The 22730-nt window shown below is 45.1% G+C and overlaps 1 protein-coding gene across 1 annotated transcript in view; it reads right to left on the reverse strand.

Annotated features, from left to right (window-relative positions):
• Window positions 1-22730, reverse strand: part of OBSCN (obscurin, cytoskeletal calmodulin and titin-interacting RhoGEF) — a 1012031-nt gene that overhangs the window by 363362 nt on the left and 625939 nt on the right. The window lies entirely within an intron of this gene.

A 22730-nucleotide genomic window follows, 5' to 3' on the forward strand; every position in this document is an offset into this window, starting at 1 on the left:
ACAGTGGCCAACTTGCTCAATTTATCACCAGCTTTACCGACTGCCCAAGTGTACATTTCGGAAAAATAAAACCTAACAAAAACAGTAAGATGATCACTCTTTCACCATCTACCACTGTTCCATGAATATAAAAGAAAGACTACTAGCTACTATCTGTGAAGTGATGACCACTCTGCTGAAAATACAATAAGGCCGTTAGTATTCCACAACACTTCAAAGGAGCTTAAAGTAAATAATAAGGAAGAAATTTGACATTTTTAAAAGAGACGTGGCTGAACATTCTACCACCATATAAGAAGATTTACATCAACTCTAACAACAGTGCTCACTTTTGATATTGTTGTTTGTACTTGCATCTAGACACTGGTGACTACCTTTATTATTTTAATTTCTTTATTTAAGGTGTACTTGGGCTCATGTCCATGCAAGCACTCTCCAATATTTCTGCAAAGTTCAGGTGTTCCATTAATGGCCTAGTAGGAATGGAGGGAAAACTAATATGTGACATTACAAGTCGATCAAAATGATCGCGGTACGGTACATCACAGTTTTTACAATGCAAGTCGTTACAACGACTTGCGCTGGAGGGCTCTGGACTTAGGAATAGTATGATTTACTATTCCAACACCAGCCTACATACAGTAGGGAAGGTGTTGGAATAGTAAATCATACTATTCCTTAGGTTAGATCTCCATCCAGGGAAAGTTGTTGTAACAACTTGCGTTGTAATACCCGCGATGTAAAGGCATTGCAATTCAATGTGCACGTGGTAATGGATGTTTCCCAGGGAAAACATGAAATTAGCTATGCTAAATCATAATTTGGGAGAAAAGGGCAGCAAAATCTTGAAAGTAATACCTATTACCACAAGGCATACAAGAGATAGGCCAGGCATGTCAGAAATGAATGAGGGGTCAGTGGAAGAGTATGAGAATGCAGGAGAATTTTGGCAAGAAAGTGAATGTTGTAACTGAAAGGCACAAATGATTTTCCCATGCACAGGGGCCTAATGAGTACTTTGTACTGTATGTAGCTGTGCTTCGTACCTTAGCAGCAACGTGTAAATTAAAAGATCTCTCAAAATAAATTATTAGAGACCCACTGATAAACAGAACAAGCAACATTCCTACATTGTCTTCAACTATAAGTTTAACTTCCTGTTATTTAAAAGAAACTCAACAATAGGCAAGGAGACAAACTATGAATGTTGGGGTGGGAAAATGACAATGTTACAGATGCTGAAGCACTAAACATATGGCAGTGTCAATGCCATCTTCTGGTTTAAAAGCAAAATGTTTCAAATACAAAAAAACAAGGGCATTTTACCAGAGTGTGTAATGTTGAGGAACATGTAGGAAAGTATAGTGTAAACACGGTGAAGAGACACTATGGAGAAGATGTGAATGATGAATATGTAAGTTATAAAGAGAAGATTGATTTACTGGTATTGAGGGTGAAAAAGATTCAACGGCATAAAGAGAACAAAGTGAGTGTGTCTTATCATCCACCAAAATGCTTGGTGAACATACGTGAAGTTGAGGTCTCTATGTGGCAGATGCATGCGCACTCTATAGTTTAATTTGTGGGTCAATCCAGAAAAGGTTGTGTAATATTTACTTAGTACCCTCTTACGTTACACCTGAAGGGCACTGTAGAGTCAAGGTACTAATGGTTGGGTATTTGTATGCTGAGTTGAAGTGTTAAGGTAGGACAATGTCAGAATGGGTAAATGTTGAGGAGAAGGGTAAGACATTGTTTGGAGGGCACAATGTGTGTTGGGACTGATACTCAACACCAATCCTCCAGACCAGGTACTACTCATGGGTAAGAGTGATGTGGAGATATTAGGAAAAATGTGTGTGTTAAAAGAAAGAAGTTTGCACATCTCATAGAGTTGAAGAAGTGTGCAGTGCCAAAAGTGCTCAAGGTGAAAAGTGGTTCTTTAGAGCTACATGGCCAATTGAATCACGAATTAAACATATTGTGTACTAGAAAGGTGATAAAGCAGATAGAATCTTCAGAATGGCTTAGGCCAGTTGTGTTAGCCAAAAAGGCGAATGAGAAACTGCATATGTGCCGATTTGAGAGATATGAAGGAAAGTATTTTTCACTCTCTTCTGCACATTGATGGGATGCTGATGTGCATGAGAGGTGCCTAGTTATCCTCATCCCTTGATCTGTCAATGGCCTATCACCAGGTACATTTACATCCAGAGTCCAAACATATAAATTCAATTGTTTAGGACACCAGAAGGTGCTTTCAAGTTTGTAAGGCGGTCCTCTGGACCGGCCTCCGCATTTGCAGTATTTCAGCATATGATGCAGAGTGTGTTGTCTGGCCCAGTGAATGTCTAGTTCTTCTAAGGCAATACCTTAATTTAGGGTTTACACAAGATAGAACATGACAGGTAGTTGGGAAGAGTGCTAATTAAACCAAAACATGCTGGTCTAACAGTGGGTACAGAGAAGTGTAAATACATTACTGTGCGATGGCATGAAACCAAAAATGAAGTAGTAGAAGCTCTAGAAAAGGCGCCATTGCCTGGTGACACAGAATAATTGTGCTCTTTCCTTGTACTAGCAGAGTATTTGGCCAAAATAATTGATCATTTTTCTGATTGTGTTAATTTCTTCAGACCCTTGTGGGTCACTAGTCACACTTAACAAATACTGATTGATTGATGTCTTATGGTCAATAATTAAAAAAGGAGCTAAGGTTGAGTAGTCAGACAATGAAGAGATCATGGAATGTATTATGAAGGCAACAATTCTTAAACTATTTGATCAGCAGGACAAAACTACAGTGGTTACTGATGCTAGTGCATATGGTCTTGGAGCTGTTCTGATGCAAGTGAGAGAAGAGTGTAAGAGAGATGTTGCATGTACACTGAAGGGGAAAAAGAGTACATACACAACAATAGAGAAAGAGATATGAGCATGCTGGGTGTGGAGTGCAGTATTTCAGAACATATTGGTGGGGCACTTTCTATGAATTACGCACTGACCACAAACCCTAAGTTGATCGTTCCTAACTAAGCATGTTGGCATAGCAACACCACGAATAGCCACATGGTTTTACCAATTGCAAGAGTACACCTTTGTTATCAGAAATGTTCCAGGTACCAAGAATGTGAACACACTATGATTAAAGACAAGACTTTCAAGTTGCTACTAGAGCTGCTGGCAAGGAAAGAACTCAAATGTCAGAGATGAATTGGGGTTAAGTAATTTCATGCAGGTGTGGGCAGAATAAGAATGTGTGATATACTGGTAGTTTCCATGAGCTTGAACTTTTTTGTAAACTTTTTTTTCTACAATGGGCTTCCGCCAGAGATTATTGAATTTATTATAGGAAGGACAAAGCAGTATGTCTACCATGAAAAGGAAGGGACATATTGATTTCTGGAGGCCTGAAATGGACAGTGAGATTTGAAAGGATTGTTCAGAATTGTATTGCATGTGTGTGTAATGTCAAATCACTTAAAAGCATGGAAACCCCTATAGTGCCATTAGAATTTCCCAAAAGAGCCTGGGAGAAGGTAGGAATTGACGTACGTGGTCCTTTTAGATGTCCTGGCGCAGCAGGCAGGTATGCTGTAGTACTGATGGACTACTTCTCTAAACTGATTAAAATTGCATTCTTGAGGAAGAATAAAGCCTCAAATGTGATCAATTTATGTTAGGACATTTTTAGACGGGAAGGATGTCCAGGAAGCTGATTTCTGAACTTGGCCCTCAGTTTCAGTTGTTGCTTAGGAAGGAAGGGATCAAGCACTATAGGACTACGGTTTACCATCTATTGGAAAACAGTTTGATTGAGCATGTTAATCGTGGCAGTATGAATTGATCTGAAATGGAAGCATGAAGTTATGAACATGTGAAGTTGTTGGAAAACACCTCATTTAGTAACAGGAAATACTTAATTTATTACTGAAAGAAAGAGAAATTCCTTTAGGTTAAAAGGTGGGAACAAATAACATTAGTAAGATCATACAATATGGTGAACTGGAACACCAAAACTGGGCGAATGGATCAAATCCTGTTAAGATACCAATTCAGGGGGTTCGGGTCAGCAAAATATTACATTACAAAGCACTTACTATAGCACGCAACTCACTCCAGTAGGTGCTTAGCGCAGTGGGCAAAGTTTCTGAATTTGTCAGAGGGTTAGAAAGCAGCTTTGAACAGCCACGTTTTTAATATATTTTTGAATTTGGCATGCTCCACACAGGAGCAGATGGAAAGGGCCGTTTATGCCAGTAAACTGGAGCTACATAAGAGTACCATCTACCATCTTCTCTACCTGTGCGGATTCATGGGATCTTTAGAAAGCCCATATGCAAAAATCTCAGCAATCTGTAGGGCTGAGGGCTGATAAAAATGAAGTTTAGAATATAAATATGTAGGCAGGGCCTTTTTTAGGGCCTTCTGGGTCAAGCAACACATCTTAAAAATTATCCATTTTCAAATGGGCAGCCAGTGAAGGTCCCTTAGAATTGGTGCAGTGGACATATGAGGTGGCAAGTTACAAATTAACCACGCGGCTTTGTTTTTACTGACTTGATGTTTGTCCAACAATGTGTCATTGGCATCCCTTAATAGATGACTAGTGATAAGGGCCTGGACAAGAGTCGTTCAGTATCTGGGAGGGTCCATAGGAAGGCTTTCATCAAGAGTCGCAAGGTGGCATAGCAGATACCCAAGTAGATTTGACCTGAGATTTCATAGTCGGTCAATTTTAACACCCAGTTTTTTCACCACCTGTTTGGGGACAGGAGCTGGGCCAAGCTCAGACAGCCACCAATCATGACCAGATTTTCTGTGCCTTGTCAAAAAGCACTCAGTTGTGTCTCCATTTCACTGGCGACAGTTGTTAGTCAATCAAACCGCGATCTCTCTCATACAGTGAGCGGACTGAGATTGAAGTTTTTTTGGATCACGCCCAAAGGAGATGAGTAATTGGGTATCATCCACGTATGATATGGTCTCAATTCCATATGTTCTTACTATCTGTGCAAGAGGTGCTACATAGAAGTTAAATGATGTGGGGCAGAGGTAGGAATATTGTGGTACTCCATTATTAATTTCATTGTTCTAGATTGGAACGAATCTAAGCAGATATTCTGGGTTCGGCCTCCCCGCACCACCCGCAGTGACCGAGTAGGGGAGGACTACACCTCCCAGACTCCCGGTCTCCCAGCAGCACCACCAATGCGCCCAGAGACACCTTAAGCAAAGTCCCGGCCCTGCAGCTGCTGAAGCCCGCCAACACCACCTGCAGAGACCGAGCCATACGAGTACTACACCTCCCACATTCCCCGGTCTCCCAGCAGCACCACCGATGGGCCCAGAAGCACCTTATGCAACTTTGCTGCCCCCCTGTGTGGGGCAGGCCCGGGCCAAGGGCGGACCAGTCCACGCCTGCCATCATCAGGACGAGGCTGGGTCACCCCCCTAACGTCCTTGTCCTGGAATGTTTTATTTTACACAGAATGGCGAAACAAAAGGCACAGGGTACTGAACCGGGAGGAGAAATTATCAACACTTTGGACTCCTTTTTACTAAGAACAGAGGGCGTGCTCACTAAGGAGATCAAGATCACAGAGTTTCGCCTCTGTTTGGAAGAGGAAAGACCCATTATTGCTGACTCTTTCCCTATTGTCTCCAATGTGCTGGGTGTGATAGATGAACTGGCTAGTCAGAACACATCATTCAGCATGCCGCTCCTGATTAAGAACTCTAAGTGTACTGGAATGTATAATAATAATCCTACTGAGGAGCCTACATGTAAGAGAAACAGAGGGAAGGCTAAGAAAGCAGTTGTATCTAAATCAGCCAAATCATCCAAAACCTCCAGCTCTACCCCCTCCGATATGTCATCAGTTATGTTACAGGGTGTGAGCTCTGATATTGGACCTAGCACACACTTAGTATACCCAGGAGAGGACCTATGCCAGTAGTTGGAACAGTTTCTTAAACAACTACTCCAGCTGCTCCTTAGCAAATTAGATAAAATGGAGGAGAGACTAAAAAAATACCCAATTTAGAATTGGTTGGAGATTGCATGGAGAGGGCACACAAGGGAAATCCCTTACAGCCTCACCTACCTGCTGGATGCCCTACTTAGGCCTCTGCTCCTGTTCGTGTTCCATATCCACAGGCTGAATCACAATCATCACAACCGCCACTTAACCCCTTCGCTGCGGAGGCTATTCCGCCGCAGCGCTAAGGGGGGCGGGGGGGGCCGCGCGGCGGGCGCATGCTGGTGACGGAACCGCTCCGTCACCAACCGCGATTGAGCTGTGCTCATGACGGAGCGGTTCCGTCATGGCCCGCCCCGCTCAATAGAACGCGCCGCGCAGGCGCGAAATCAGTGCGCGGCGGCCGGGCCATGACGGAACCGCTCTCTCATCAGCACAGCGCCACCGCGGCTGATGACGGAGCGGTTCCGTCATCAGCATGGAACGATTTCAAAAGAAAATGGGTGCTCTGACAGACAATCAAAGACAATCTGGTGATGTGACCATTAGAGAAAACTCAAGAATGACCCAGTTTGCCCCACAGTTTTCGGCTCCCTCAGTAATAGGGTTGCTAAATGTTATCCAAGCAGGGAAAACAAGTGTCACTAATGTTGCAGAGGGTAGTAATAGGTGGAAAGCGAGGTGTATGGCTGCTGAACAGGGCAAGAGATTGGATTTACCTCCGGCAGCATGTCCTTTTGTAATCATTTTAGCCAACACCCCCTATTGCGACCGGATCAACAGGAAACGATTTCCCAACTGATGGATAAGTCTCTCCATTGGTTGTCTAGATTTTATAAGGGAAGATTTAAGCTTGACACCATATTATTATGGCTGGACGAGTGAAGTGGGTAGGCAATGGTCCTAAATCCATAGGGGGGGACTGCATAGTTGTAAATCTCAACCACCAAACGTTGGTTGAGCAATTACTGAGCACACTTCCCAATAACCCACATCTTGATAACCAGATTTTTGCATTATCACTGGGCTTCCTCTATAAACCTCAAACGTTCAATGTAAGCTCACAGCCAAGGGCTAACCCCTCACATCATCCCAATCTTCAATGTGATGCAATGTATTCTTCACTACCCTCTCGAAATAGATTTTCAGCCTTGAGCGACCTCGAAGTATGCAATTGACTACCTATATCTTCTGATCTCCCTAACTACTCCCAGGGTTCCCAAACAATATTCCCCAATCAAGGAAACAATGCTAGGCTATTAGTCTCCTCAGTAACTTTGAAAATAATTTCATGGAACATAGCGGGTTATAATCGAAAAACGAAAATTCTGATTGGTTATCCTTTGTGTTGAATTTTACTATCCTATGCTTCCAAGAAACTTGGGAATCAAATCTTATAGCCCTAGATGGGTATTGCACTTTTCAGACAAACACAGTCCCCTCTAGAGAAGGCCACTCAAGCGGAGGATTTGTTACCCTAACAAAACCCAATACAGTCAGGATCAAGATAATTAGCGTTTTAAATATTCCACCTAGCTATCATATTCTTTTGTGTGAGGGCCGTAATTGGAGGGACTGGATCCGCGTTCATTTTTACAACAATAATTTTGAAGGCAAGATGGAACTGGTATTAGAATTAGTAGAAAAGGAAATTAGTGATCTCACAAAATCACATCATAAACCAATTGATATAATATGGAAGGGTGATTTTAATGCCCATAGCTGTTGCAGGGCTGACTCTTCAGTTTGTGGCCTGACTGACGATTCAGGGGATTTTGTTCCCCATTTTAGGCACAATGATTATGGCAGAGCATTAAATAGGCAACTTATGAAATGAATAGTATGGCGATAATAAATCCTGTCGATACCACAACAGGTCAACTAGTCCTAATGTTTTCTTCTCTGTCGGGTATCTCCACAATTGATTATATTTTGGTTTCTGAACCCATAAGAGCTAAGGTCACTACCAGATATATGTAACATGTAAGGAGTGTATGTAGTACTGTGATTCACTATAAGGTATATTATAAGAGATGTTAATAACCCTATTGATGCTAACCAAAGTAAATAAAATATGTTTAAAAAAACAAAGAGCTAAGTTCACTCATATTAAAACTGAATTCCTCGCTTTTAGCGACCACGCAGCCATTACATATCAGATGGATTGGAGTTATGGTAGGAACTGTAATAGAAACATATTGATAAAACCTTCCATTGCTAGGAAAAACGGGGTTGTATTGAAATGGGGCAAGATTGATACAACACTGTTTAGCCATACTATTGTCACTAAGATGTATGAGGAAATCTCTATCTGTATAGACCCAAACTCTCCTATCTGAAAGAGGCACGTTAGTGATAGATTCCTTACCTTAGAATATCCCCAGGCGTCAGACTGGATCCGGAAACTTTTGTGAAGCAATACCCCTGCGCGTCGGTAGGCGTCGTCCGCAGCTCCACGTCCGTCGTCGGCGTCGTTAGCACCGGAATGATATCGCTGGAGTACTTAGACGCCTCCCTCGCGCGCTGACGTCAGTTCTTTTTCCCGCACCAGCTAGCGCAGATCCGGAGAAGCTCTACCCGTTAGTCACTTTTTGACTAAACTTTTTTGATCTTTTGATCTGTTTTTTCTCGAGTCGTTCGACTCCTATGGTGCCGGTAGGGATGCCCGGGTTCAAACCCTGCTCCAAGTGTAACCGAATTATGTCGGTTACCGACTCCCATCGCCGGTGTCTTCAGTGTTTAGGCCTCGACCACGACGACTGTACCTGCTCCGACTGCCGGGCCCTGACATCTAAGGCTAGGTGGGAGCGGTCCCGCAAGCGACTTGAGATCCGGCAGTCGGCCCGGACCGTTCAAGGTCCCGGTCCCACAGGAGGTCGAGGGACCGGTCGCAGGGTCGGAGACCTCGTAGCTCCGAGAGTCGGCATCGGTCTTCAGGATCAAGATCCTCAGGTAAGAGGCATGAGAGGTCGGAAAGGCGTCATCGCTCTTCCGACCCACCCCGACGCTCGTGCGACGCGTCCGGGGGTTCGGTGACACCACCCACGCGGTTTCGACGGAGTCACGGGCGCCACATTCTGCCCCACACCTTCCGGTCCCTGGGCACGATGCAACGCCTGAGGAGGTCGAGCGGTACCTCATGGCCATGAGGTCCCTCCCTCTTCTGCCGGGTTCTGCGCCGCCTTCGGGCCAAGCGGTCCCTGCTGGGGGGCCTAGCGGGTCAGGTGCTTCGGCTCTGACGCCACCAGGTGCTTCGGCCCGACGCCGCCAGCGAATTCGGTCCCGGCGCCGCAGGCCCCCACTGGATCCGCTTCCGGATCCAGGTCGTCGCCGGTCGACCTCACGACCTCACCGACGCCGGTACCTTGAGTGTCACCCCCGGCGCCGCCTACGGGCGACGCCGTCCCCAATCCTACCCTCGATTCAGTTCCGGCGCCGGAGCGGCGCCGCTGGGCGCCGCTCTTGACGTCGTTTGGAGATTTTTATTCCCACGAACCGGCCCAATCCTTTGCACCTGAATTTCAGATGATGGGTGACGAGGAGGATTGGGAGGGGTCTGTGGACCCTCTGGCACAGGAGTGCCAGTCTCAGCAGGACTGGACATGTGAGCTTGGGGATGCCAGTGGACTGGACACTTTGCCAGACACTGGTTTTGTCTCCCCTCCAACCGTGGCTACGGAGGAGGGGGCTGCCTACAGTGTAGTGTTGACGTGGGCGGCCAAGGCCTTGAGCCTTGAGCTCCCCGTCGCGGCCGTGAGGACTAACCTCCTCACTGAGGTCCTTAAACCGCAGGCAAGCTCAGCTGAGCCTCTGTTGCCGTTTAATGAGGCCTTGTGTGACGTTCTTTTGGGCACTTGGTCCAGGCCCGCTATAGGTCAGCCTGTGGATAGGAACGTGGCCAGATATTATCGGCCGGCTCCGGGCGACCCTTGCTTCTTGTCCACCCACCCCACCCCCGAGAGCCTGGTTATCCAGGCCTCTACTTCCCAGACCGCATTCCCGACGGCTCCGCCCGATCGGGAATCCAAGAGGTACGAACAATTCGGTAAGAAGGTGTTCTCGTCCCGGAGTTTGGGATTGCGGTCAGTCAATACCGCATGCCTCTTGGGCCACGACACCCACACTCTGTGGGACACGGTCGCGGACGTGCTGCCACAATGTCCGGAAGAGGCCCGGACTAAACTCGCGCAAGCCCTTGCGGAGGGTCGAGATGCGGCACGCTATTCCATTTGGTGTGGGCTGGATACCACGGACTCACTGGGCAGAGCGATGGCAACGATGGTGGCAGTTCGACGCCACGCCTGGTTGAGGACCTCCAACTTTTTGGCTGATGTCCAGGCTACCCTTCTGGACATGCCGTTTGATGGCCGTCGCTTCTTTGCGGACAAGGCAGACCATGCGCTTGAGCGTTTTAAGGACTCCAGGGCTACGGCCAAGTCCTTGGGCCTCTCGGCCCCATGCCAGCAAACGGGTGCCTTTCGCTCCTTTCGTGGCCAAGGAAGGGGCGCTCCCGCACCTGCTGCTTGCCATGCGCCGCAAACTAATACACAGCGCGGTGGCGGCCATGGAAACCGTCATGGTGGTGGTCGGGGACAACGGCGAGGCCAGTCCACACCTTCCCCTGCAGCATCCGCCTCAAAACCCTTCTAGTCCGTGCTTTCAGGCCCATGTGACGCCAGTGGGGGCTAGGGTTCGCCATCACCACTTCCACTGGCACACTGTCACGTCGGACATGTGGGTGCTGCAAATCGTCCGAAGGGGCTACTGCCTTCCCTTCGAGACGACCCCTACAGCCATGCCACCGCAGTACCACCGCGTGTCGGGGATCATTTGCAACTTCTGCAAGAGGAAGTTACGGCTCTCTTGGCCAAGGGGGTCATCGAGCGCTTTCCTCGGCCAGAAGTAGGGTGTGGTTGTTACTCCCACTACTTTCTGGTACCCAAGAAGGGCAAAGGGGGCCTGCGCCCTATCTTGGACCTACGGATCATCAACGGCTTCCTCCGGAAGGAGAAGTTCAAAATGCTGACATTGGCTCAGGTCCTAGCTGCTCTGGACCCAGGAGACTGGATGGTAGCGTTGGACTTGCAGGACGCTTATTTCCACATCCCCGTCCTGCCGGCCCACCGGTGCTACCTGCGGTTCACGGAAGGTCACAAACACTTTCAGTTTACCGTGCTCCCCTTTGGCCTTACCAGTGCCCCACTGGTGTTCGCGAAAGTGATGGCGGTGGTCGCAGCTCACCTGCGCAGGTTGGGGGTTTCAGTCTTTCCCTACCTCAATGACCCAGACAGTTGTCAGCCACCTCCAGACAACGGTGGACCTCCTGCACCAGCTGGGGTTTTCCATCAACGTGCCGAAGTCACACCTGTGCCCCTCTCAGAAGCTCCTCTTCATCGGAGCGGTCCTCGACTTGGCGCAGTTTCGAGTTTATCCTCCTGAACAGCGGGTCCGGGATATTCAGGCTCTGATTCCACTCTTTCAGCCTTTATCCCGGGTCTCGGTCAGGTTGACGCTGCGGCTTCTGGGGCTGATGGCCTCCTGCATCCTTCTGGTGCATCACGCCAGGTGGCGGATGCGGGCTCTGCAGTGGGACCTGAAGTTGCAGTGGGCCCAGCATCAGGGCAACCTGTCCGATCATGTCATGATCTCAGAGGGCGCTGCGAGACAAATGCAGTGGTGGCTCACAGACCACGATTGGGTCAGCGGCAGATGACTCTCCCTTCCCCAGCCAGAGCACGTAGTTGTGACGGACGCTTCCCTCCAGGGCTGGGGAGGCCACATGGGAGAGGCGGAGATCAGTGGCCTCTGGTCTCCGGCGGAGTCCCAGCTCCATATCAACCTTCTGGAGCTGCGGGCGATTCGTCTAGCACTGAAGGCATTCCTCCCCTCTGTCCGGGGAAGTGTAGTGCAGGTGTTCACGGACAACACCACCGCCATGTGGTACTGCAACAACCAGGGCGGGTGGGGTCGTGGACCCTCTGCCAGGAGGCTCTGCACCTCTGGCAGTGGCTGGCACATCAGGGCGTGACCCTGGTGGTTCAACACCTGACAGGTTCTCTGAACGCCAGGGCGGACGAGCTCAGCCGAAGGTGCATGATGGATCACAAATGGCGTCTGAACTCGGACGTGGCGCAAGGCCTCTTTCTGGAGTGGGGAGAGCCTTGGTTAGATCTATTTGTCACCGAAAAGAATGCGCAATGTCATCAGTTATGCACGTTGGAATTTCCAAGGCAGCACTCGCTCGGGGATGCTTTTCGTCGCGAGTGGAGTTGCGGTCTGTTGTACGCCTTTCCGTCTATACCACTTCTGCCCAGAGTGCTGAAGAAAATAAAGCGCGACCGGGCCCAAGTCATCCTTGTGGCTCTGGACTGGGCGTGAAGTATCCCAAGCTACTCAATATGTCTGTCGATCCCCCGATTCGTCTGCCTCTTCAGGAAGATCTTCTGTCGCAGCAGCAGGGAACGGTACTCCATCCGAACCTGTCCAGTCTCCACCTCCATGCTTGGAGATTGAGCGGCGACAGTTGAGGCCATTTGACTTGCCTCTTGAAGTCTGTAATATCATTCTGGCAGCCAGGCTTCCCTTCACAAAGTCAGTATACGCCTGCAGGTGGAACAGATTTGTGGCATGCTGCACAGCAAAGGCTGTGGATCCTCTCAATGCCCCTCTTTCTGAGGCTCTCCTCATCCTTCTTTCTCTTGCCCAGCAGAGCTCTGCTCTGGGCACTATCAAGGGCTACCTTTCTGCCCTTTCAGCCTTCTTACGGCTACCTGATCAGCCTTCTTTGTTCAAGTCCCCCCATGGTAAACAGATTCTTAAAGGGCATCACTCATATGTTCACTCCTGTTCCTTTCGTGATGCCCCTGTGGGACTTGAACCTGTTTCTAACTTACTTGATGTGCACTCCCTTTGAGCCGCTTCATAATTGTCCTCTACGTCTACTTCTTACCCTTAAGACTGCTTTCCTGGTTGCCATCACCTCTGCCAGGAGAGTGAGTGAGCTCCAGGCTCTTTCCTCTAAACCTCCTTTCCTTTCTGTCCATCCAGACAAGGTTGTGTTGCGGACAAAACCCTCTTTCCTGCCCAAGGTAGTCACAGCCTTCCACATCTGGTAGTCCATCACCTTGCCCACCTTCTTTCTCCGCATCCCTTGAAAGAGGAAGAGAGGCTCCAGTAGGTAGTTATAGTTAGGATTTTTTTCAATGCAAAATCTCAACATTCTATTGTGAATAACTTTGGCGCCGGTTGAGGAATCTGCCTGAAAATTGGCTCAAATTTGCCTCGCGGCGCTCCGGTCCTTCCATGAAAGTTTGGGAGGGATTCGTCAAGCGGGGGCCGAGATAAAAGGGGGGTCCCAAAACGTGTTTCCCCCATGTTAATTTCCATATGGCGGTCGACCTCACTTTTAGCCCGAACGGCTGAATGGATTTCCACCAAACTTGGCAAAATTGTAGGCACTGGTAGCCCGATGTGCCTTTGCTATGTCTCAAGATATGTGCTCCAGTGGTTTTGAGTAATTTAGGTTAAAAATAATATATATATATATAGGCGCGCCCCGGTACGCGCACCGGGGAGCGCACCGGGCATGCTACGCGACTTGGGCACGGAAAGCTGATTGGCTCTTGGGTGTCTGTAAACATTCGAAACAGTCCGGAGCGGCCGCCATCTTGTGTCTCGGTAAGATCGAGACACAAGAGGTGGCAAAAACAAAGGGGGAAATGACCATAAGTGGGCAGAGTAGACCCCCCTAGGTTTGATGTGGGGGCTATAAAAGGGCCCTGCGGGAAAAAAAAATCGATTTGCGCGGGGGGAGCGCCCGGTACGTGCACCGGGGAGCGGACCGGGGAGCATAGCATGGGGAAAACCCAGTTTATTCACTGCGTCATCTCTATCACCCTTTCTTGTTTCAATACGACCCTTTTGCATACATTACACCTGACGTAGGTATAATGTGGCATAGGGGTTTACAAAGTGACGCATCTACCTAGATGTGTCACTTTGTAAATATGACTCAATAAGGTGCATTTTTTTACAGCACTGGTGCGTCACAAAAAGTGACGTACCGGTGGCGTAAAAGTGACGCATGGCTTTATAAATGAGGCCTTCAGTCTTCTACTCATGCGTCATATTAAATATATGACGTATTATGTCGCAAGTACTTACAGATACGTCAGTATTTCAGACGTATCTGTAAGCGCAAAAGTGATGCATTGCTGGAGTGTGTCACAAAAATGATGCAACTCCAGCAATGCATCCTTTCACATGGGGCCAGGCCCTTGTGAAAGGGCCTGCATCAGTCTTACGCCTGCTGTGAAACAGGCGCAAGATTTTGACGCAACAGCGTCATAAAAGTGACGCAGTGATATCTCATAGATTTCACTGCGTCACCTCTTGCGTCAATACGTCCCTTTTGCATACATTACACCTGATGTAGGTATAATGTGGCACAGGGTTTTACAAGGTGACGCATCTACCTAGATGCGTCACTTTGTAAATATGACTCAATAAGGTGCATTTTTTACAGCATTGGTGCGTCACAAAAAGTGACGTACCGGTGGCGTAAAAGTGACGCATGGCCTTAAAAACGAGGCCTTCAGTCTTCTACTCATGCGTCATATTAAATATATGACGTATTATGTCGCAAGTACCTACAGATACGTCATTTTTTCAGACGTATCTGTAAGCGCAAAAGTGATGCATTGCTGGAGTGTGTCACAAAAATGATGCAACTCCAGCAATGCATCCTTTCACATGGGGCCAGGCCCATGTGAAAGGGCCTGCATCAGTCTTACGCCTGCTGTGAAACAGGCGCAAGATTTAGACGCAACAGCGTCATAAAAGTGACGCAGTGATATCTCATAGATTTCACTGCGTCACCTCTTGCGTCATAAACCCATACAGTCCTGCACATATGCTGTCTTCAAAACACATACAAACAGTGAGTCAGTCATTGATGCATCTATGTGCTAAGTAATACCCCCACCAAAATACAGACACTCATACTGATACTAAAAAAACATCTAATAACCCATATACACACACATGTAGCTACTCACCAACCCATGAAGCCACTTATACACAAAGTGAAACACTGATACATACATTTAAATATTTAAACATTACTCGCTAATAAATGTATTCACTAAGATACACTTAAGCCAGTTAACCAATCAATTTTTTTAAAAAAAACATCCATTTAGACACTTATTTAAACATTTATTCTTCCATCGACCTTTACATATACATATATCACTGAAAAAACCATAGGTTTCACACCAGTTATAGTTAGCTGGAAATTTTACTGATATAAAACCATTGAAATTCCCACGTTATAGTTAGTCGGACTCACTATAACTTGCGCGTGCAATGCACTGCTGATGACATCACATATTACATCACTCATGACATGGTCAGTGACATCACTCATGACACCATCCTTGTGACATAGTGAGAGACCTCCTTTCACTATAATGTAACCCTTGAGACACATATTCAAAAATAGAAACTGAAATTTTTAATAAAATGGAGATACCTATATCAGTTACAACAAGCAATTCAGTAATTCCACTATCTATATACACATCCACTCATTCACCAACAGTTCTATATAGTCACTCATACATATACTCACTCATCATATGAAGTGATACACCTATACATCCTGTTACACACCGACATTCATCCAAAAGTTACTCACACACATATTCACACGTGCAAATAAACTATTGAACATCCATTTATTTGAATATAGAGTTATACACACACTTCCACCTTACTTCTATTTAAAATTACACATATTTATTCTCTTAAACAATCACTTATATAAACACATACTTATTTAAACAGGAACTCTTACAATCTCTTACTCTCACAGATTAAAACATATGTAGTTACTGATAAAGACACTAGTGAGACAGTCATTCACTCACTAACAAACACATATAGACACTCATCCACCCATACAGTCCTGTACATATGCTGTCTTCAAAACACATACAAACAAAGAGTCAGTCACTCATGCATCTATGTGCTAAGTAATACCCCCACCAAACCATATAGAAACTCATACTGATACTAATAAAAATATCTAATAACCCATATACATACACATGAGTGGATGTGTATTAGATGGTGGTATTACTGAATTGGTTGTTGTAACTGGTATGGGTATATCCACTTTTTTGAAAATATTAGTTTCTATTTTTGAATATGTGTTTCAAGGGTTACATTACACTAAAAGGAGGTCTGTCACTCTGTCGCAAGGATGATGTCATCAGTGATGTCATGAGTGATGTCACTGACCATGTCATGAGTGATGTAATATGTGATGTCATCAGCAGTGCATTGCACGCGCAAGTTATAGTGAGTCCGACTAACTATAACGTGGGAATTTCAATGGTTTTATATCAGTAAAATTTCCAGCTAACTATAACTGGTGTGAAACCTATGGTTTTTTCAGTGAATTTAATAGGTTTTTTAAATGCTAATTCCTAACTATAACTGGTGTGAAACCTATGGTTTTTTCAGTGAATTTCAAAGGTTTTTTAAATGCTAATTCCTAACTATAACTGGTGTGAAACCTATGGTTTTTTCAGTGTATTTCATAGGTTTTTTAAATGCTAATTCCTTTGTATATCGAGTTTCTAACCTTTTTTTTTTTACAATTTGCTGTTTTTTTTAAGTATTCATTTTTTTTATAATTTTTTTTTTTTGCGCTCTGGGTGCGCGCTCCGGGAAGCTTTCAGCTAAGCTCTCCTGTAAGCTTCTCCGAGAGCTCATCTGAAAGCGCACCCAGAGCGCAACTGTCGTTCGTGAAAAAAAAATATGAATGAAAAGTTAATAATAATGCAAAACATTTCGTACCATACAAATAAAATTTGTTTTTTTTAATATGGAAAATGATTATGCATTTCTATAAAAGATTGATGACGTCACTTCGGCGCGCAACGTACGTGCCCTCGGAAGCGCATACGTGCGCGGCGCCTAAACGCACGCAAAAGCGCCTACGATCGCGCCACGTGTGCGCCCCGGAAGCGCCTACGATCGCGCTGCGTAAACGCACCCGGAAGTGCACCCGAGCGCGCAACGTAAGCGCGTCAGGTCATGTGACCCTAAAATAACACTTTTCATTGGTTGCTAACAGTTTTTTTTTACAATGAATGAAATCCCCACCCATTTCCTTCACTTCTTCTTTCACTTTTGTGACTGAAAGACCTGCCTTTTTGCTGCTCCATATTCCTGGATTCATCATGGCTGCCAGATCATCCAGCAGTGAAGATGACTTCATTGATGAAGAGCCACCTACCCCAAAGGTGAAGGGACATTTCATCTGGAAATTTTTTAAGTTTCCAGAAGGCCAGAAGAAGGTGAATGCACCAAAAGTAGAGTGCAGGATCTGTAAAAAGGTCCTGTCACGGGGTAACCCCCCAAAAAAATACTCTTTTGGCAACTTCACCATGATTCGCCATGTGGAGACCAGGCACCCCCAGAATTTTGCCCGAGAAAGTGTCAGGGCTCTGGCACAGGAGGTTCCCAGAGGTGGGGCCTCTACATCAACAGGAGGAGCAACTTCTTCTGGAAGAGAACAATCTCAGGGGCAGGTAGCAAACATCCAACCTGCATTCAACCATGGGGTCGTCAGATGCAGATACTGCAATCAACTCCTCACCTATGGGGAGCAAAGTGTCCTGCTCATGGTTCGGGCATTAGAGAACCATCACTGCCCTTCCCACCCCTAATTTTTTTCTTTTCTTTTTGCTCCTGTTGAGCAGTTTCTATTCCCTGTTTTTGTTCCTCTTCAGTTAAAAGAAGAAAACCAAAAGTTCTTTTCAGAACTACCTCCAATTCTCATCAAAGAGCTATAATCTTAAAAAATGAAGAGTAAGTGAAATATAGTGCATTGATAATTGAAAGGAGAATGAGTAAGAAAGAACAGAAAGGTATGAGAGGTGAAAGGAAGTGAAGTAGGAGGACTGAAAGAAGGTGAGTGTTAGAAAAGAAATTTATGACACAGTGAATAAACTGGAGGCCTCATTTCTGAAAAGTGACGCATCGCTACGTGAAAACAGCGATGCGTCACTTTTGTGGACGCACTCCTTATGACATTCCAGATATGTTGACCAATGATGCGTCATATTTAATGTATGACGCATCATGTCGCAAGGAGTTACAGATACGTCAGTATTTCTGACATATCTGTAAACACAAAAGTAACGCATTGCAGGAGTGCGTCACAAAAGTGACGCAACTCAAATAATGTGTCCTTTCACATGGAAAAAGCACCATGTGAAAGGTTTGCTGTGAAGCAGGCGCAAGATTTTGGCGCAACTGCATCCTAAAAGTGACGCACTGCGTCATTATTACCAAGCTTTTTGCAAGGAACACCCCCTCTGCATGCATTATACCTGACACTATTTTTTAAAAAGTGACGCATCTAGGTACATGGGTCACTTTTTAAAACTCTGCGCCATATTGTATCTGCATCAGGTATAATGTATGCAGAGGGGGCATTCCCCCGCAAAAAGCTTGGTAATAACAACGTACTGAAATCTATGAGATTTCCCTGCGTCACTTTTAGGATGCTATTCCGTCAAAATTTTGCGCCGGCCTCGCATCACTTTTATGTTTACACATATGTCAGAAATACTGACGTTTCTGTAACTCCTTGCAACATGATTCGTCATACATTAAATATGACACATCTGGAATGTCATAAGGACTGTGTACAGAAAAGTGACGCATCACACCAGCAGTGTAATAAAATGTGCCTCGTTGCACTATATTTAAAGGATGCAACAGCATCCTAAAAGTGACGCAGTGAAATCTCAAACATTTCACTGCGTCGCTATTACAAAGCTTTTTGTGGGGGAACACCCCCTCTGCATGCATTATACCTCACGCAGATATAATGTGGCGCTTGATTTTAAAAAGTGACCCATCTACCTAGATACCTCACTTTTTAAATATAACGCAACGCAACACATTTTTTTACACTACTGGTGCAATGCGTCACTTTTCTGTGCGCACTCCTTATGACATTCCAAGTAACGCATTGCTGGAGTGCGTCACAAAAGTGACGCAATTCCAGTAATGTGTCCTTTCAAATGGGGAAAGCAGCATATGAAAGGTCTTGCCTCAGTCTAACACCTGCTGTAAAGCAGGCACAAGATTTTGACGCAACAGCATCCTAAAACTGACGCAGTGAAATCTCAAAGATTTCACTGCGTCGCTATTACAAAGCTTTTTGCGGGAGAACACCCCCTCTGCATACATTATACCTGACGCTATTTTTAAAAAGTGACGCATCTAGGTACATGGGTCACTTTTTAAAACTCTGCGCCATATTGTATCTGCAACATGATTCGTCATACATTAAATATGACACATCTGGAACGTCATAAGGAGTGCGCACAGAAAAGTGACGCATAACACCAGCAGTGTAATAAAATGTACCTCGTTGCACTATATTTAAAAAGTGACGCATCTAGATAGATGCGTCACTTTTTAAATATTGCATAACAATGCGCATTTTTTTACACCGCTGGTGCGTCACAAAAATTGACGCACAGGAAGCGCAAAACTAACAGCGCAAGGCCTTCATAAATATAGTCCTGGATTTAGGGGGTCAGAGGGGGTCTACTCTTCCCCCTTATGATCCAATCAGCTTCCTGCGCGCAAGTCGCGTGTCGCGCCTGGAGCGCACTCCCGTGCGCGCACGGGAGAGCGCCTATCCCCGCGCAAAACGAAAAAAAAATTTTAATGCCCTGCAGGACCCTATTTTAGTCCCTACATCAAACCTAGGGGGTCAGAGGGGGTCTACTCTTCCCCCTTATGGTCATTTGCCCCTTTTTTTTTCAAACCCCTTGTGTCTCGATTTTACCGAGACACAAGATGGCGGCCGCTCCGCACTGTTTAGAATGTTTACAGACAACTGAGAGCCAATCAGCTTCCTGCGCGCAAGTCGCGTGTCGCGCCTGGAGCGCACTCCCGTGCGCGCACGGGAGCGCGGCTATAGATATATATATTTTTTTGAACCTAAATTACTCAAAATCCACTGGAGCACATATCTTGAGACATAGCAAAGGCACATCGGGCTACCAGTCCCTACAATTTTGCCAAGTTTGGTGGAAATCCATTCAGCCGTTCGGGCTAAAAGTGAAATCGACCGCCCTATGGAAATTAACATGGGGAAAACGCGTTTTGGGACCCCCCTTTTATCTCGGCCCCCGCTTGACGAATCCCCCCCAAACTTTCAGGGAAGGACCGGACCGCCATGAGACCATTTTCCTGAAAATTTCAGGCAGATTCGTCAACCGGCGCCAAAGTTATTCAAAATAGAATGTTGAGATTTAACATTGAAAATTATCCTAACTATAACTACCTACTGGCGACCGCCAGTAGGTAATAAAACATATTTATTTTTCAGAAAGACACACATTCACTGGATGGTGTCATCAGTGATGTCATGAGTGATGTCACTGACCATGTCATGAGTGATGTAATATGTGACGTCATCAAAAGTGCATTGCAGGCGCGCAAGTTATAGTGAGTCCAACTAACTATAACGTGGGAATTTCAATGGTTTTATGTCAGTGAAATTTCCAGCTAACTATAACTGGTGTGAAACCTATAGTTTTTTCAGTGAATATATATATATATATATATATATATATATATATATATATATATATATATATATATATATATATATATATATATATATATATTCATTCAAAGTATGTAGATGTGGAGTAGAATAGTAAATCTATACTTCCTTATATGCACTTACCTTGCTATTTTGTCCCTCCATGTTTGATATTCTGTCCTGCAATTTTTTACACCTCTCTAAAAAGCATTTACCATATCTGTAGCTGATTTCTCAGAAACACGAACATAAATTACTTTCAGAGCAGTTTATCTGATGACCCTTCACTTCACAAGGTAAGAAACACTTACTAAATTTCTGCTTTTAATTGGAGATACTGGGCCTGAGTCACGAAGCCATTTTTGACTGTAAACCTACAATTATGGAGAAAAATGGCCCTATGTATGCCTATCGGGTATTAGCAAAAGGATACCTTCATGGGCATAACTGCATTTTCTCAGTGAATGTTCTGAGCAGGAGCGAAAAAGGTAGAAAGGGTGAAAGAAGGATGACATAAACATAGTGATAAACAGAGAAAGCAGGGAGGACAGAATCTGCAAGAGTGAGATAAAGAGAAAGGTAGTGTACAGTGGTGGAATCAGGACTCCTCAGCTTTGATATTCAGCAACCTCGGTATTTGGCAGCACTCTCACATTGTTCCTAAGGAAAAACTTTGGGAAGGTATTTTATCCATATGAAACAATGGCCCTCATTACAATGTCGGGAGGACCGCCACCAACAGGCCGTTGGTGGCAGTCCCCCCGACATCAAGGGCAGCACTCTGACCTCCGGATTACGATGCCAGCAGTTGGAGTGCAGAGGGCGGAGGAAAAGGCCGGGTCAAGGAGCCTTGTCTGGCGGCGGTCGGACCGTAATCCCTACAATGGGGGTAGTGCCTGCGCAGGCACCACAGTAGGCATTACAATGTCTATTTCAAACAGCCTTTCAAGACTGTTGGAAAGGGACTTTGGGGGCTCCTAGCAGGACCCTCATCCCCCATGGGCCTCTGCTACATGGCCAATGGGGCCCCCCAAACATCCATGCTCATGGTGCATGGATGATTAAAAACATCCCTTTTTCTATTACGGCTTGTGCTGTAGCCTTTTCCAGGCTGCAGCACAACCCGCAATAGAAAATGGGATGTTTCTGACCGCCTACACGGCGGTTCCATCATAATGTGGTGGGTGGGACCGCTGACTGCTTGCTGGAAGGTCCAAAAGCCCCTCCGATGGTGGTTGGACACTCGTCTGACTGCCATCGTAACAAGACCCAATTTTTTCTCCAGAAATGGGAAAAAGTGCAATTGCACAAAGAGGCTGCCTTTTACCAGTGCATATTTGTACCTGCTTACAAATAAGCATTAGGGAAATAGTCCATGACACTGGCAGTATCACATTGGAAACACGTGAGTGGTGCTGCTTTTGCACTCTACTAGTGCAAAAAATGTAAAAATATGCACCCATTAGTTGGAGTAGTTAAGGGTGTAGAATCGCTATTGTCAGTCTGATTCACAAACTGTACTTATGAATGAGTTTATAGTTTTGAGTTAGTTTACTACTTTCCGGTATTCACAAACAGCACTTTTTTAGTACTTTACACCTTTGTAGTAAGTCCAACACTACACATGGCCAAACACTGATACTACAAAACCTTTCCATAGAACATAATGGAGGTAGGGACTTCAAACAAACACTTTAGGAATGAATGCTCAATTCAATTAAATTATTTAAAACAGTTAAAACTATAGATGTAAATTAATGTTAATAAATAATTAAAATACTACAGATTTACCAAATATTTTTAAATATTAAATATATAAAATATAAATTGTAAATATCAAAGATTTTGAATATATACTATAGAACTAGTACATATTATTTAATTATAAAATATAACCATTATTAAATATTTTATGATCAAATAATAAACATGCACTATTTCTTAAAATATTTTCAACATTTATTTATACGTATTTATATTTGTAACTATTTCATTTAATTTAATATTATTTGCTATGGGGTTTTATATTAAGTCCATACCGCCATTATTTTCTACTCAATCACTCAGCAACCCTGGAACTTTAGGTGAAGAGAAAAATGAACAAT

The sequence above is a fragment of the Lissotriton vulgaris genome, chromosome 10, assembly GCF_964263255.1.
Source record: "Lissotriton vulgaris chromosome 10, aLisVul1.2, whole genome shotgun sequence".
Lineage (NCBI taxonomy): Eukaryota > Metazoa > Chordata > Amphibia > Caudata > Salamandridae > Lissotriton > Lissotriton vulgaris.